Source organism: Lycorma delicatula, chromosome 3 (genome assembly GCF_047948215.1).
Source record: "Lycorma delicatula isolate Av1 chromosome 3, ASM4794821v1, whole genome shotgun sequence".
Taxonomy (NCBI): Eukaryota; Metazoa; Arthropoda; class Insecta; order Hemiptera; family Fulgoridae; genus Lycorma; species Lycorma delicatula.
This window is the reverse complement of record NC_134457.1, coordinates 121,814,575-121,831,650: the sequence shown is the minus strand read 5'-3', so window position 1 is coordinate 121,831,650 and position 17,076 is coordinate 121,814,575. Positions and strand designations below refer to the sequence as shown.

General features: G+C 27.2%; 1 protein-coding gene across 6 annotated transcripts in view; it reads right to left on the bottom strand.

Annotated features, from left to right (window-relative positions):
- Positions 1-17,076, bottom strand: part of LOC142321950 (uncharacterized) — a 520,381-nt gene that overhangs the window by 36,057 nt on the left and 467,248 nt on the right. The window lies entirely within an intron of this gene.

Sequence of the window (17,076 nt, the reverse complement as noted above, 5' to 3'; positions counted from 1 at the left end):
CAGAATAATATATGTGCAATGATTTTACATAAAGTTTTCATCTCAAAATGGCAGTTGCTGTTTTTTTAATCAGGGATATTAGAAAAGACTTGGCAAGAGGGCAGAGTTTCCATCACTAAGAACATCTAAAGCGTTTTTAAAAAAAAAATTATTAAGAAAAGGGGTTTTTCTTAATAATGAAGGTTTATATTTGCCATATTTAGTAATGTTTTATAAAATTGAGATCTTATCCCTTCTACTAAAATGATTTATTAACAAGGTTGTAGAAATATTTAGAAAACACAAAGAGGTATTACATTAAAAAATATTATCAAAATGACATCAACAGCAAGAACAAAAAAAATCTGTAAAGAAATGGTTTGTACTAAATATATTGCCTTTATAGTACCCAAAAATATATGCTGGATAGAAAAATTCAATAACAGAAACATCTTGAACAAAATGATGTAAAATTATACTCAGGATAAAGAAAAAGAATTGATAAATCTATAAAGTTAACAATAAAAAATTGATAAATAAATGTACACAGAAAACCAGGCAATGGGTAATATTATCTTTAATTTATTAATTTAACAATTAATTTTATACTACATACTTTCAAGAATGGCATGAACAAAATTTACTCCCTGAATAAAGTTAACTTTGATAATTTTGATTAACTTTGATAGATTTTTATTTATTTATTTCTAATAAATGCATGTGTAGTTTAAGTATATTACACGGCTGTAAAGTTCATGAAAAAATGTAAAACTATCCAAAAAACAAGTAATCAAAATCATTTTAAATGCTTTCTGCTCTAAACCAAATTCCTTACAAGTAATATTCTAACGCTGATAGTAACTAAGCAAAAACATATATACGATAAAAAAATAGAATATAACAGAAAAAGTAAAATTTTACATACATATATATATATATAATTTTCTTACTTTCAAGAATAACTTTTATGCGACTCATAAAATACTCTTTAATTCTAGAAGATCCTTCAGAACCCTAATACAGTCTTTCCTCATCTCTGCAATGTAGGTCTGAAAAGATCTTATGAACATATATTTCCATGAACTTAATAATTGAGTTGCATTAAATTTACTTTCTATAATTAATTCAACTTTGTATAATTTAAAAATCTTTTTTCCATGGAAAATTTCATGGATTTCAGGTTTTTATTATTTGTATCGCTCAAGAAGAAAGTAATAAATGTAATAAAAGTGGTAAATTTTTAAACATCTATATACGCATCATAAAATAAACAATGAAGTAATTACACTTTACATTTTAATTACATTAATTATATGAAGTAATTACATTTTAATTGGCATAAGCCAATTAAAATGATTATTATCAGAATTTCAAGAACAAAAAAAAGAAGAAATTTCTCATTTTTTTAATTCTGAATAAAACAAACTATACTTTAGCATTACTTTTTTTAAAGTAAAGCGGACCTTAATTTTAAGAACAGCTTCTTCAACCATAGCTTTCTTCAGTCGCCTCTTAGCCGAGGCATGTTCCTCTTCATCTACTGCAACAGATCCTAGGAACCGCAGATGGAATAAAGATCCAGGACCTAATCTGTTTCCAGTATTCATCTCAAGATCAGATAACTCAGTTGAATCGGAATCTTGCTGTATTACTCCGGCCAGCTCACAGCCGACATGATGTGTTCCAACCTGCACAAACCACCACTTGCTCGCACCACACCAACCTCTAAAAATCAATTGTTTTTATTATTGTTCCTCAAAAAAGGCATATTTTTATTATAATTGATTACCCCAACCTATAAGTGAAGTAAAAATCTTTTTTTCAAAGAACAACAGAGGCTTTAGCAATTGAAGTCAGTATTAAATTTATCATTCAGTTTACTATAAAATAATACTTTAATGTTTTAATAAATCTGATCATCTTAAGCGCTACTGAACAGTGTTTCATGAAGGTGAATATATTTAAGGTTAAGTTTTGTCATCAAAGCACTTAACTGACAGTACTAATTCAGAAATGTAATTGAGCATACAACCTGTTAAGAAGCAAAATAACATCAACTTAAAAAACCCACTAAGCTGCTATTTTAAATATAAAGAATGAAAATATTTTACTATGTCTACTTTGAAAAAGAATTTCTTTAATTATGGAAAATTATTTTATAAACAAAACTTGTAGTCAACCATAATTTAAGTTAACAATAAAATAGAATGATAAAAAAGGACCTCAAACAATTCAGTGTATTAAATACTCTGAAAATACACTCTATAACCTAACATTAGCAAAAGTGAAATTTATTATAATTATTGCAAAGTTATTACAAAAATAAATATAATGTTACTTCATGAAGCTTAATGTATAATAATAGCATGTGTCTTTTAAATGATAAAAGTTACAGCAACTTTTATAATACCAAGGTACTTTAAGTTTTAGCAATTATAAGCTTTAACATTTAACGTTAAATATTAAAATATGACTTTAAAATAACATAGTAAATATTATAATATTTATCCCTAATTCATTTAACATGGATAAAAAAAGATTGTAAACAATTTCTAAAAAAGAAAATGTTATTTTGAAATGAAAATTGTAGATGTAAGCCTACTAGAAATTACAGTGTCATAGTAACATATCCGCGTTAAATGTTTTATTTGTATAACTGTTTAAATATATATTGATTTCTCAAACATTAAAAGCCACTAAATCCAACAGCACAAAGTCATTGATCCTTAGGAAACTTAACAAATCTCCAGAACAGTTAAATGCAATTATAATTATTACAGTAAGCAAAGAAATAGCTATCTGAATTTTTTTCCTTATAAACATTCTCTTACATTACAACTTGTTAATCCATAAGATGTTCAATAGTAGGGAAACAATCTAGCTACAAAGGGTTAGTATCCTATTTAGCCCAGTATATTTTATATTGGATTTATAATAATCTACAAAGAAATAGGAAAACTACAGTAATAGTTTTAGTAATAATAAAGGTGGAACGTTTTCAGCAATGAAGGATAATTAATAAAAGTAAAAAAAAAAATAATATTTGAGTAAATAATTGTTTGCTAAATAACAAGAACACATTACCCTGTCTATATGTTATAAACAATTTTATTAATTTGAACTGTTTGAGAAAAAAATCTAAGTGAGAAGCGTTAAAACATTTAATAACACTTTACGAGATGTAATGTATCAAAACAATATTTGTTAGCGATTTACACAACAGGGATATATGAATAAAGTCTTATCATTATAAATAATGTTATTTTTATTACATATGTAATAAATTTATTCTATTCTTATATACAACAAAAATATATTCTTTTTGAGAGATGTGAAAATTTTACCAATAACTGAAATACATACTGGTTTTTACAACAAATGTGGCAACATACAGAAAATTTGTTTGGTTCCTCCATGGGTCATTTAAAATGATAAATGATAAATTTAGGTTAATTGTTTAGTTTCAAACAAATTACAGTTAAGAAAAAAACTAGATAAGGAAATTACGCTATGTTTTTATAACGGTAGGTCGGTAATGATTATTTATATAAAACAACATCTTACTTTTGCTACAAAAAAGATGAGTTTAACTTTTAATAAATTACACAATATTTGGTAAAACAATTTCATCATAATTTAATATTTATTTTAAAGTAAAAATCATCATAATTATTATTTTTTTTTAATCAAATGGCTTCATTTTCACAGTAAAAAAATAATAAAACTGAGTTGCAAATATTAAATGACAAGATTTAATTAACACTGTAGAGAGAGATTCATAACATGAAAGTAATTTCAATTTGGGGAAAAAGTCAATCGGTGGTAATAGAAAATAAAACAAGAAAGAACTAAAGGGAAAAATAAAAAAAAATATTGCACCTAATACTCTTATCGGTTCTGCATCTATGTTTTTAATGTTACGCCAAGATAAATAATTGTTTGGAGATGTACTGAAAAAATATGATTAAAAACCAACTAGGTCAAAGGAGTTTAATGTAATTTTATTGTGCTACTCTTATAAATAATTTCAATGCCAATATAAGGTAACCTTGAGGAAGGTAAATAAACCTTTAAGAACTGAACTCTACTTAATAAATAAATCACAATTTTTAAGTGAAATTAATATCAAAAATATCAAATAGCAAAAAAATTTTAAATTTCTATCTTATGATAATGATAATTTTTTCTTTCATAAATAAGGGTCTCAACTGTTTTAAAAAATACAAAATCAACAGGAGGAATAATTATGTGTTACTGATTAATGAGTGAAATATTCCCAAGATTATGGTAATATTCTTTTTTTTTTAATATTAAAATATGGTTAGACTAGATAGAAATTTCATAACCATGTGCAACATGGAATCACCAGAAACAACTGATGTAAGATTTTTTATTCGCTAAATAAGGAATACATTATTTAGGTACACAATAAAATTAATTATACAGGAAAAATTTTAATTGAAGGAACAAACTTAACACTAGCAACTGCAATAACTTAAGGTATATTATACAAAAAATGAAAAATAAATGCCTACTCTGCAAGTAGACTTTAAAAATTTATCTCTGCAACTGTGAGGGAAGGGGGAAAGTTTAAAGAATTCTAATTCAATCAAAATATAAATGAATGGTAATTAGTAATCAATTTTGATATCATTAATTGTTTAATTTATCATTATGTCACATGAAACTTCTAGAATGAAATTTAAAATGTGTAAATATATCAAATTATTTGGAAATTTTTACTGAATGGAATGGGAAGAAATAAACCACTTAAAATAATAATAATAAAAGTACAGAAATTTAAATTTGAATATATAGTTTCCTAGTATTAAATTAAAAATGTTTTGAATAAAAAAATTAACGTAAGAGAAAACCAGTTTTTCTAATTATTTTATTAAAACGAAAAAAAAAAATTGAGTATTTAATAAATACTAAAGATTATTGTGCACATTAAGTTATTTGTCTAAGAACAAGATCTTTGTGAAAGTTACATCTAACAAAAACAATTAGGCAGTTTTTTTTAATAATTACAAATTATGTAACAAAAGCATCAGTTATTTTAATGGTATTTTTTATAATTAAAGAAATATGCTTACTTTAATTATTTAATAATTAATTATTATTTACGCATTAAAAAAATGTTGTCAACATATCTTTTATACAAACACAAAATACTTTTAACACATTTAAAAGCATAAGTATCTAATGAACAAAGGAGAATAAATATTATTTAACATTTATTTTTAAATTATCTATTAGCAAACAACTTAATGGATGGTGCATATTTGTGCATGTGTAATAAAGAAGGGAATTTTGTGCAATACATTTAACAGACAATTTATGTATATATAACAAAAATCAAGTGCACTGTATATAATAAAAAAATTAAAATAAAAAAGTAACTTTTTAATAGCAAGCAATTCCATTTAAACAATGTATTTACAAAGTATACAAAGAATAATTTTAATATTTGAAAAATCTTCAACATTTACTCTTTTTTAAAGTTCAGAAAATAAATCATTGTCTAATTTTTGTTGAAAATAAAAATCATGCTTTAAATGAGAAAAAAATTAGCAACAGGAATGATGCAAACATTTGCATAATAATAATGCAGCACAGGGCATAAATAAGGGTTTTCATATCATCTACTGGTATTTAAGAAGCCATTATCATCATAACCATAAAAAATTTTTCCAATCAATTTATTAATAATTCAATCAAAAAATATTACATAAAATTCATTCAACAATTTTTTTAGCGACTTTCTTTTATAAGCCATAATATACTGAATAACCATACAAAACTTCATTCTGCAGTAAATGTATTGCAATATTTCATACATAAGAAAAAAATTTATGCCATTTTTGATTAGAATTTCTTCATTTAAGTTACCAGTAAAGCCAGTAGAAACCTTCAAGTTGTAGCTTGAATATATACAGCTGGTTCTTTATTTGCCGGGCTAGTAGCTTCATTTAGTCAGATTGTTTATTCGGTTGGTTGGTGGGAACAAATGGTGAGTGCAGTGGTGGAACACTTCAAGCAGATACTTTATATCACTGATAATATATATATATATATATATATATATATATATAAATTAGTGTGCACGTGCTGACTGAGATCAACATTACAAAGAAGAACAACATCAAAGGCATCACACACTATAATAATAATATAATAATTAACAATATAATAGCCAGAAACACAAGGCTTATATCTATATCTAACATCAAAACATAACAAAAAATTACTAAAACATTGTCTTAATCAATCTTAACAGGCCTTATTTACAAATGAACTAAGAAGTAATAACACACTCATATACAGAAACTAACACTTTCAAATATATACTTAAAATTTACAGAAACACTAAAAAATGAGATACTGTCTATATAAAAATTAACTATTAACAAACTGTTTATATAAAAGAATTAATGATTAATAATTACAGAAATGGATCTATAATGCAATAATTCCGAAGTATAATAATGTACAGAACAAGAAGCCAAATCAAATGGATTTAAAGAAAATACTAAATCACACTTCATTCTAATTCTAACATATACAGTATCACAGCCGTAGACTGCAACAAGAAAATGGAAACAAAATACAAATGACGGTAATTAATTATTATGAATTACTGAGAGTAGAAAGTATAAGGTAAATAAATTATTGAAGATATTTATTGGGTGATTAACATTTCTTACTGTAGTATGACTGGTTCATACAACTTTTTCTCCTTATAGTATTCCACTCATTAAATAGTGTATTTATCAAATTAAGTCTTGATTAAATAATTCAATTCATTTACACTTCTAAAACTTTATAAGGATACTAAGAGATTAATTTTTTTTACTTATAAAAAACTTTTTTCTTTTTTTTGTTACATTTAAATAGCATAAACTTCATTAGCCATTAGCCACTAGCCAACACATTATAACTTACTGGTCTTTTGATATAATAGTAATTTACTCTCAGAGAAAAACTGAAAATAGAATAAAATTGTATGAACACTGCAATCTACAGGAATCATTTTATTAGGTGAATCTTTGACCACTGATGTTTTATCTTTATTTCATAACTTGGTGCTCCCCACATCTTACAAGTTAAGTTTTTCAGTTTGTAAAGAGTTCCAATTTATTATTTTTTTCACAGTTATTTCTTATTACTAATTTATTTCATTTACTTATTTGTGAAACAGTTATGTCAATTGATTTGGAGGAAGTTTGAAAATAGTACTCAAATCATCCTTAAATATTTATAGAAGAACTAACCATACATATATAAAAAGGTAAATAATACAAATCCTCTTTTCGTTTTTAAGTTTGTTAAGAAATGGTCTTCAGCTGTTTATACTTTTCCTCTTCTTTATTCAATATATAAACAGAATAGTCTATTAGATGATATAATATGGCTATCAGGAATGCAGTAAGAATGTAAAAGCAAGTTAAGACAATGATTAGACAAAGGTGCTGGGGGTTTTTAAATAAAAAAGATGGACTAAAAAGAATGGGAAAGCAAATGCTGGAGGCAAAGTTAAATGATTGGCCTTAAAAGGAAACAATTTCAAGGAAATAGTAGATGCATAAGGTAAAGAAAAAAAAAGTAATAAGAAGAAACTGAATCAATAATTCAACATCCAGTTTACAGTTTATCCAAGAACTTTGGCAAACAAAATAAGGAAAGCAGTAGAATTACAAACAAGGGATGTCAGTCTTTCAGGAGTGCAATTAATTGCAAACCAGAAACATCTTCACTTAGTTTTTACACATATATAACTAGTTCAAATATTAGTACAGTGATTAAGAAGAATCAGACATACATGCATTTAAGCTATGAACAAAAGCAGTTTAATACCAATATTAATTTAATAATTCTGATTATGTACATCCTATTAATTTATAAAACTCCATGAAATTAATACATATTTCATAACAACATTCCATATTAGATCTTACGTATTTACATTTTAACTGTATTCAAAGTGTTAATTCTAAATATCACAAGGATTTATAGATTAGAAAAGAATAAGAGTTTGTGATTTATTTACCTATATTACACAATGTATTTAATATTTTTATTTTTATGAATTCATTCAATTAAGAATGAAAGAATTATACTAAATAAATTACAATACCAATAAACAGATCACATTTATTGGTTTAAAGTCCTTTGAAACAAGTTTTATGTAGTATTATTTCAAAGATGAGCAGAATATATATGTTAATAAATGGCAAATGGCACACATTATGATTTACTGAAAAAAATGCTACTTTTATCACAAATTAAAATTTATAATAATCTTGTTAACCATGGTCCATTGATATAAATATATAATTATAGTTAATATACAAAAAACTGTTTACCAACAATTGAATTCGATGTGTTCAAGCGCTTTTGCAATTAAGTTCCATCTTCAGGAACTCTCATATTCATCCTATTTGTAACATTAAAACTTCACATGTAAATTGTAAAAAAATTATGATATTTGCATAAAACATAAATTGGTCATCATACGTTTTAAAATTATGTCAATGTAAACGTCCTGTCAATTTTGTGGTCTCAACTGTTGTTTGGTGTGGACAACACTTGAGACCACCAAACTGACAGGATGTTTACGTTGACATAATTTTAAAACTTATGACGACCAACTGTTACGTTTTAATTAATGCTATAAATATGATGAATATGAGAGATCCTGAAGATGGAATTTAATTCCGAAAGCGCCTGAATGCGTCTAATTCAATTGATGGTAAACAGTTTATTGTATATTAACTATAATTAAAATTTAATTTAAGTAAATATATTTTTTCTAATTTCATTACTTTAGACTTAAAATTCCAGAATAGGGAATTCAGCAACTTAAACAGCTAGGGAAAAAGTTGCTATTCAATAAGCATTAATTTTTAGCTGTAAACAGAATTATTCAATTCTTTAATAGATGTCTCTTATTCTGGGCACATTCTTTATGAAAAGTATTTTGATAATCAAATGTATCACCACCTTTGTAGTCAATCTTCTTCTAATGTTGTCAACCTAATTCTAAGGTTGTCAAGTAAGTTATGGAAGACTTATTAGGTAAACAAATTTAACATAATAAGGTTTACATAAATCCAGAACATGCACTCATATGTGAGATGTATTAGCTAAAATTACTCTAAAAATTAATTAATTAATCTAAATTATGCAGAATTTTATACCCAAACTATTCAATAAATGTTTTAAAATCTGTAACTGTATTATCACTGATGCTAATGGATTTGTTGGTTGAAAACTTAAAAAATAATCACTAGGAAAAATAAATGCTCCATCTGGATAGACTTTTTAAATGTCCAAAACCTTGATGTGCAAATACAAGCACCTCAAGTTAGAAATTAGGGACGAAATATTGTGTAGACATGTAAATAAGAGAGTGATTTGGAAAGTAACATCCAATTTATAAAAAAAAATTTACTATACAATCTTATAGCTACTTTTCTACATAATTTCCATCCAAATTAAGGTACTTGTCATAATTGTAATGAGGTTTTTGAATACTCTTATCAAAAAACTCTGCTCCCTGTGAATAAAGCAAGGTAGTAACATTGTTTTTCAACTACTCATCATTTTCAAAATACTGCATTGATAACCCATTTCTTCATTTTCAGGAAAAGGTGATAACCACTGTGAGATGTTGAAGAAATTGACAAGTGCCATACAAAACAAATATACAGCATGCCTTATTGAAAAATAAGGCATGCTGCTAAGTTCAAGCATTGTTTTTCTTCATGACAATGCTTGTACATATACTCAACAGTTTCAAATGGGAGTTGTTTAATTTTCCTCCATACAGCCCTGATTTGACTTCTAGTGATTCACCTTTTTCCAAAAATGAAGTAACGGTTAGCTATACAGTGTTTTGAAAATGATGAATTGAAAAACAGTGTTACAGTTATGAGAAGTGTTAACAGTTTACAGATATGACAAGTGCCTTAATCTGGACAGCAATTATATTTAAAAAAAAGAGCTAAAGATATAACTATAATGTGTATATAATAAATTGTTTTTTTATCAATTTTTTTTAATAATGAATTGGAAGTTACATTTCGATTAGCCTACGTAGAAATCAATTTTAATATTTACTTAAATGTTAACTAAAATAGAAAGTGACCAAATTCAAATTATTTCATGAAATATTGCAAATAATAAAGAATACTTTTTTCTGTAATTTCTTATATTCCTTGTAGCACTTAAATTTAAGAATATAAAAACCAAAATATACCAAAAAAATTATTTACAGTTGCATAAACTGCACCAAATATAAAAAAAAATTCTAAGGTAGACTTACATTAAATAAGTAAAGATCAGAATATCTCTAAGATTATCTCACAAATAGTCCCAATTATTTACTTCTACAATTAAAATTGTGCTTGCAGCATGTTCCATTTTCACAGTTCTAGATTTTTTTCATTTTAAAAGGACCAAATTCATATCAGCATACATTTCAAGCCAGTAATTCTAAGACAGTGAAAGATAATGGGTTAGGCTTCAGCATTCATTTTGTTCATTGCCATTTTATACTTATTTCAACAAAATTTAACTAAAAAAAAATTTGATTATCTTAATTTAATTAATTTTCTGAAAAATATTCATAAATTCTAACTAACTTGTTTAGCCAAAAACTAAATAAAATGAAAAAAGTCTAAGGGAATGGAAAATAATAATTATATTTTTTTTATTAAATATGAGTAACATCATATTTCCTACATACCAACATTTAATAAAAATGTACATGCATTTAATCAAGTATGTGAATTAAAAATATTATTATTTTTTTTGTCTCTATCATAACATAAAAATTTCAACAGTAATAATAAAAATAAATATTGTTATATTTGAATACCACTCAAAAAATTTGAAATAAACATTTTTGAATATAAATAAGAAATTTTAATATCTTTAAGTAATGATCTGGAATGTTTGAAAGATACATATTTAAAAATAATTAAATTGAAAGATGTACTACAGAAAAAAATTTGACAGTACTTCCTTTTTAAATTGATGATAATTCTTTTAAAAAATCGAATCAAATGTTTGAAATTCACAGGTAAAATAATAATAAAATCTTCTTAATTATTATGCTTCACAAATTACTACACTAAGGGATCAAAACAAACAATGAAACTAATGACTTGCTATTAATCACAAACTACATGTTATTCAATTACATAATTTTACACTATTATGTTGTCCTACTTTGCCTTGTTTTTACCACAACCATATTTTAAAGATTTTCACTTACATCACTGATAAGAAGAAATCTCATCTTATTTATTAAGAGTTATAAAGAACTAAATAAATTTAAATAAACACAATGAAAATAATATACTCAGAAGTTTTATATCTCAAATTTTTCCATTAATGATTAAGTTAAACATATTTTTTTGACTCAGAATTGACTGATTTACAAATATGCATCACTTAACCCATCCAAAATTATACAGTTGCCAAGTAACATATGATTCCTTCACTGAAAGTAATTATATATGTTAATTTTTTAAAATTACGTGTCTCATACAATCATACAGAACATCTATTTTTTGTAGGCTTGTGTGAATGAACAAACACGCACGCACACATACACACATGCACAAATAATGTTTTGTGTATATATGTATGTGTGTGTGTGTCTTTTAATATATCATTTGTACATAATTACAGTAACAAAAATAAACACTGTACACACAAAAGATAAATCCTAATGCAAAGCAACCTTTAGCAGAATATTATTTTTAAACCATAATGCATACCATGCTAGAATATAATTCAAACATCACTAATAATTATTATAGAAGCACATAACATTAAATCAATTAAAATTTGTCTAAAACCTTTATTAAATTTAAATCTTAAAAAAGTATACAGCTGATAAATAGTAAAAACATGCATTAGTACTTTGTCATTCAGTAATTAAATTTTTTCAGTCACAAATAAAACTTCATTTCATTTATTTAAAATAAACAAAATTTATTGAAATAAAACTTTATTTCAATAAAATGCATGTACATAATTTACAAAAGAATAATGTGAAAATGGGATAAAAGAGTACAGCTGTTTTTATAAATCTGATGTGAAAGTATTCTATAATTAATCCATCACTTACAGTTAAACAAATATAATTTTCTTAACTTACAGTTAAGAAAATTAAACATTATTTTGATGAAATTGTTCATTGTTTCAGAATCACACTTTCATACTGGATAAATAACCAAAAAAAAAAAAAAAAAAAAATGAAAAATAGAAAATGTTTATACAGAAAATTTGTATCAATTATGTTCAAATGTTAGGCATTATTAATATAAAAATAAGAATGAAAATACTTAGGGGCTAATACAAAGGAGTTAAATACATCAGTCATATGTACTATGACACATAGATATTTAAAATTACCTGAACATAGGTATTTAAAATTGGATCAGTGGATAATAATTCTTATCATTCACTTTTCTAGTACTTTTGAGAAGAGTATTTACATATATCAAATATGTTTAAAGAATTTCCATAAAAATCTATTTAGACATCCTATGGAAATAAGAACTTTTTAAGTTCTTGGTTCTTATCAACTAGAAATCATCTTTGATTATCACACTTTTCATTATATCTGTTACAAATACTGTAGAATTTTGCTCTTGACTTTCAAAATACTAACTCAACTTTGATATATTATAGGTTTTCAGGTCAATACTTCAAAATATGTTACCAGTTTTTAACATACTTTACGATTTGCCAATAAACCAAAATCATAAAAAAAAAAATTTCATGTTAAATAACTATTTTGTAAAAAAATTATTTAAAAAATTTGCTTTGATAAAAAAATCACCGACTTAGTTATAAAAATTCCTAAACAAAAAAAAATTTAAAATATTTGATGGCATAAAAAAAAAAACATGAATAAATGAATTCACATTATAATAGCAAGATTTACAGAACAACCATTGTTGTTTTATTGCATGAAAACCCTGCTCTAAGGATTGGGAGCCAAGCTGTGGATAACAGGGCATGTCCCTTGGGTTGCAGATGGGGGATTGCTCATTAATATGATGGGTAGCTGTGAATAAGGAGTGTCCCAAATAAGCAGTCACGAATAGGCTGCGCAGGACCTTTGGTGGTGGGATACTGCCAAGAGGGATGGGCAATGCACCTAAAAAAAATACCACTAAGCTGAAAAGGGTCTTGTGACATGATGAGTGTCAGCTGCCAGTAAATTAGCCATTCCCCCATGTGCAGTAACAAGGATAATAAATCAAGGCAGTGTGTGAAAGGACCTGGCAGTAGGTTTAAAATGCCTGAGTGTGGCAACCTCATAGAATATGAGCCAAAAATGAAGGTTGGTAAAGCAAATAGGAAAAGGTTAGGAATCCCTGCAGATGATGTGCATCTTGGATGTACCAGCAAGAGCGTGAAAAGTGAGCTGCTGAGTATGAAGAGGGAAAAATGATATGTAGATGGGACAGCAATTATGACTTAATGGGTACACAGAAGAAATGGTAGATAAGAAGAGAACTGATGGAGGGTGGTGAGTGAAGAAATAATGGTTGGAGGAGACTGTTAACTTTACAAACAGGGTTTATTAACTTAGATTAACTTTATGACTAAGTTTAAATTTGGGAAAATTCCCAGTTGAATGTTATGAGGGAAAGAGAAATTAAAATGTGGAAGTTGAAAGAAAGCAATATAAGGAAAGAGTTTGAAGAAGGGATAAAGAAATGCTTACCTAAAGGAGTAGTAAAACAGATAGAGGAAAGAGTGGGAGTTCTTCAAGAATGCCATTTTGGGTGTAGTAGAGCAAGTACATGTAGAACTACTGGGAAAGAAAAGGAAAGGAAAGGAAACAAAGTGGTGGAATGATGATGCAAGGACTGTAGTTGAAAAGAAGATAGCATGGAATTCATGGAGAAAATCCATAAGAATGAAGACAGGGATAAATATAGGGAAGCAAAAAGAGAATGTAAGAAAGTTGTAAGCAGAGAAAAGGGCAAATGTTGGAAATAATTCACAGAAGAGCTGGAAAGGGACTCACAAGAGAAGAAAATGATGTTTGGTGTCATTAAAAGTAAAAGAAACGAAGATGCAAAGTTTAAGAACAATCTAAGGACATGTGATATAAGGAAGGAAAAATATTTTAGTGAACTCCTAAACCAAAATCAATTAGAAGAAGGGAGGAAAAGGAGAGAACAGGGACAAGGGGCGTGAGGACAGAAGAGGGATGTTATGTAATGATGAGGTAATCACCAAGATTGTGAAGGCCACAGGAGTTGGTGCTTTACAGTGGCTGTACAGACTGATCAGAAATATATGGAAATCAAACTGATTTCAGAAGATTGGAAAAGAGAATAACATTCCTTATATTTGATAAAGAGGACAAGATGTGTAGTAATTTCATAGGCATTACAATACTTCCACACATGGAAAAGCTGCTTGAATGGGTATGGGAAAACCGCATAAGGAAGAATGAGGGGGGGTTAGAAGAGGGGCAGATGGAATTCAGAGATGGTAGATCCACTATGGATGCAATAGTTGTGCCGAGATAAGTGAGTGAGAAGAAGTCTGATTATAATAAGAAATTACTCATAGTAATGAGGTTACTGGATGCAGTAAAGGCAAATGATAGTGTGGGTAGGAAAGTTGTGTGGCAGGTGCTAGAAGAAAAACTGTGGATAATCACATGTGGAAAGAAATGTGAACCATCCAGATGGTTAAAGTTATGTGTGAGGGGAGCAAGAGTTGTATCAGGACAAGACTGGGAAAGTCAGATTAGTTTGAGATAGAGAATGGGTTGAGACAAGGAATTGTGACAGCTCCACTTTTGTTTATAAGAATCTTCAATAAAGTTAAAAAGGAATTAGCAGAAGGAATGAGCAACTTGGTCACATGGTGAGGGGGGGAGGAGTCTGAAAGGGATGTAGTGTGCAGTAAATGTGAGGAGTGAAGACTTTCAGAAATGTGGTATGCAGTTTTAGTGTTTAGAAGAGTAAAGTAATTGTGAAAGTCAAAAAAAAAGGGTACTTTAATGAACATAACTATGAATTGTATAAAAATAGAAGGGGTAAAAGATTTTACTTACCTGCAAACAGTTTCTGAGGATGGGAGAATGGTTAAAGAAATAAGTGCAAGAGTACCAAAGGCAAGTGTATTTTATCAGAGTGTAAGAAGTCTGGTCTGGAACAAGGAGGTACCTTTGCAATCCAAGAGTTAAGGCATCTGCTAAGGGATCCGAACCCCGTAGAGGAAGACACTTGTGACACTTCCGGTCACCACACCCCTTCCCCTCCTAGCCCTGATGGGCTTTAATGAGAATCAAGTACAGGCAGCAGAAATGAATTTAAAGATAAGAATGCTAGGGGAGATAAGAAGGATAAGGAGCTGTACGATTAGAGAAGAATTGAAATTGGGAAGCCTTGTCGAGTCAATTGGAAGATCAAAACTCAGATGATTTGGCCATATTGAAAGGATGAATGAGGAACGATTACCGAACAAGATAATTTATACAGAGGAAACAGGCAAAAGTAGACCAAGAATGAAGTGAATAAATATGGTGATGAAGTGTACAAGAGAGGGGATGTGGTGAAAGTGATGGAAGAGTAATAGAAGGCCCAACCCAAAGAAACTTGGATTAAAAAAACTAAAAATGATGATGATTGACTGAAAAATGATTTTTTTTTTCGTAATGAAAAAATGTTTCTGATACTTTATAAGTCATGTTTACATGATCCTTGGTTCACAGTAATACTGATAACTGATATCATTTTTCTACTTGATTAGAATATTGCTGTATTTTTACAGCACTGATATCGGGCCATCAAACACCGATCAAGCAAAAAGCAAAACTAGTTTAAACATGCTTGATCATACAAGTAATAATTTAACTTTTTTTACTTGCTTTTCAAGAGCTGCCTACTTCCAAAATATTTACTACTTGAAAATTTTTGATTAATGCTTGCCTTGATCAGGGATGTACAATCATACCATACAAATAAACTCCAAATTGATACATTAAAGTGATAATTAATAAAAGGATTACCATTCTAATATAAAAGTATTACCTTTCTGCTATTTTAAAGTACAAATATTGGGGTCTATACTTTGTGAAAACAAATGGTAGAAATTTACACCCCTGTATTAGAAGGGAATTTATATTAAAATCATTTGAATGAAAAAAAAAGAAAAAAAAAAAGAAAAAAACAAGTAAAAAGTTTTAAATTATTATTTGTTTGATAACATGCTGTTGATGCAAGTTAAAAAATTATTTATAAATGCCTGATCATGCTAAATTCTTAATTAGAATCAATGACACAACTTTTTTACGTACATCTCTAGGATAACTTATTTAGTTGTTTTCAGAAACTATAACTTAAAACTGTACTAAGACTTATTATTTAAATTTAGATTAGTAGGATTTTTAAAAGCAAACTTAATCAATGAATGCTTGTTAATTTTAGGTAAATAAACCTCAATAAAAGTGTTAATGAAAAAAGTATAAAACAATGGGAAAAATATAATCAATATAATATTAAATGAAAAAAAAAAAAATGTAGTTAACATTCCTAATTTAAGTAAGTACATCTAAATGTAGTGATCATTGAGTAAAGTTGGTCCTCCTAAACAAATTAACACTTAAGTACTGTGGTCCTGATTTCACCAACTATTACCCAATTTGTAGTAAAGTAGTCAAATAAATGACCTATTTTATTCTCAACTGGATATGTTCATCTTGTAACAAACCAATTCATCATTAAATTATCACGATCATTAGTGTATAATTATTGTCAATACGTTAATTATACTTAAGCAATAGAGCATAAACTTACTGAGCACAATTATTAAATCAATGATAACGACAATGATAGTCAAGGTATATTGGAAAATATATAGAATAAGGAAATTTGAAGAACAAGATTACACCAAAGGAATACAACATTTTTGAGGAGGCATTGGCTTATTCTGAACAATTACTCAAAGGATTCTTCTACTGCCATTATTCCTAAAACTCAAAAAATGTAATACTGCTAAAAAATTGTATGATAATGCTATAAAAGATAAGAAATCAGAAAAGCATAT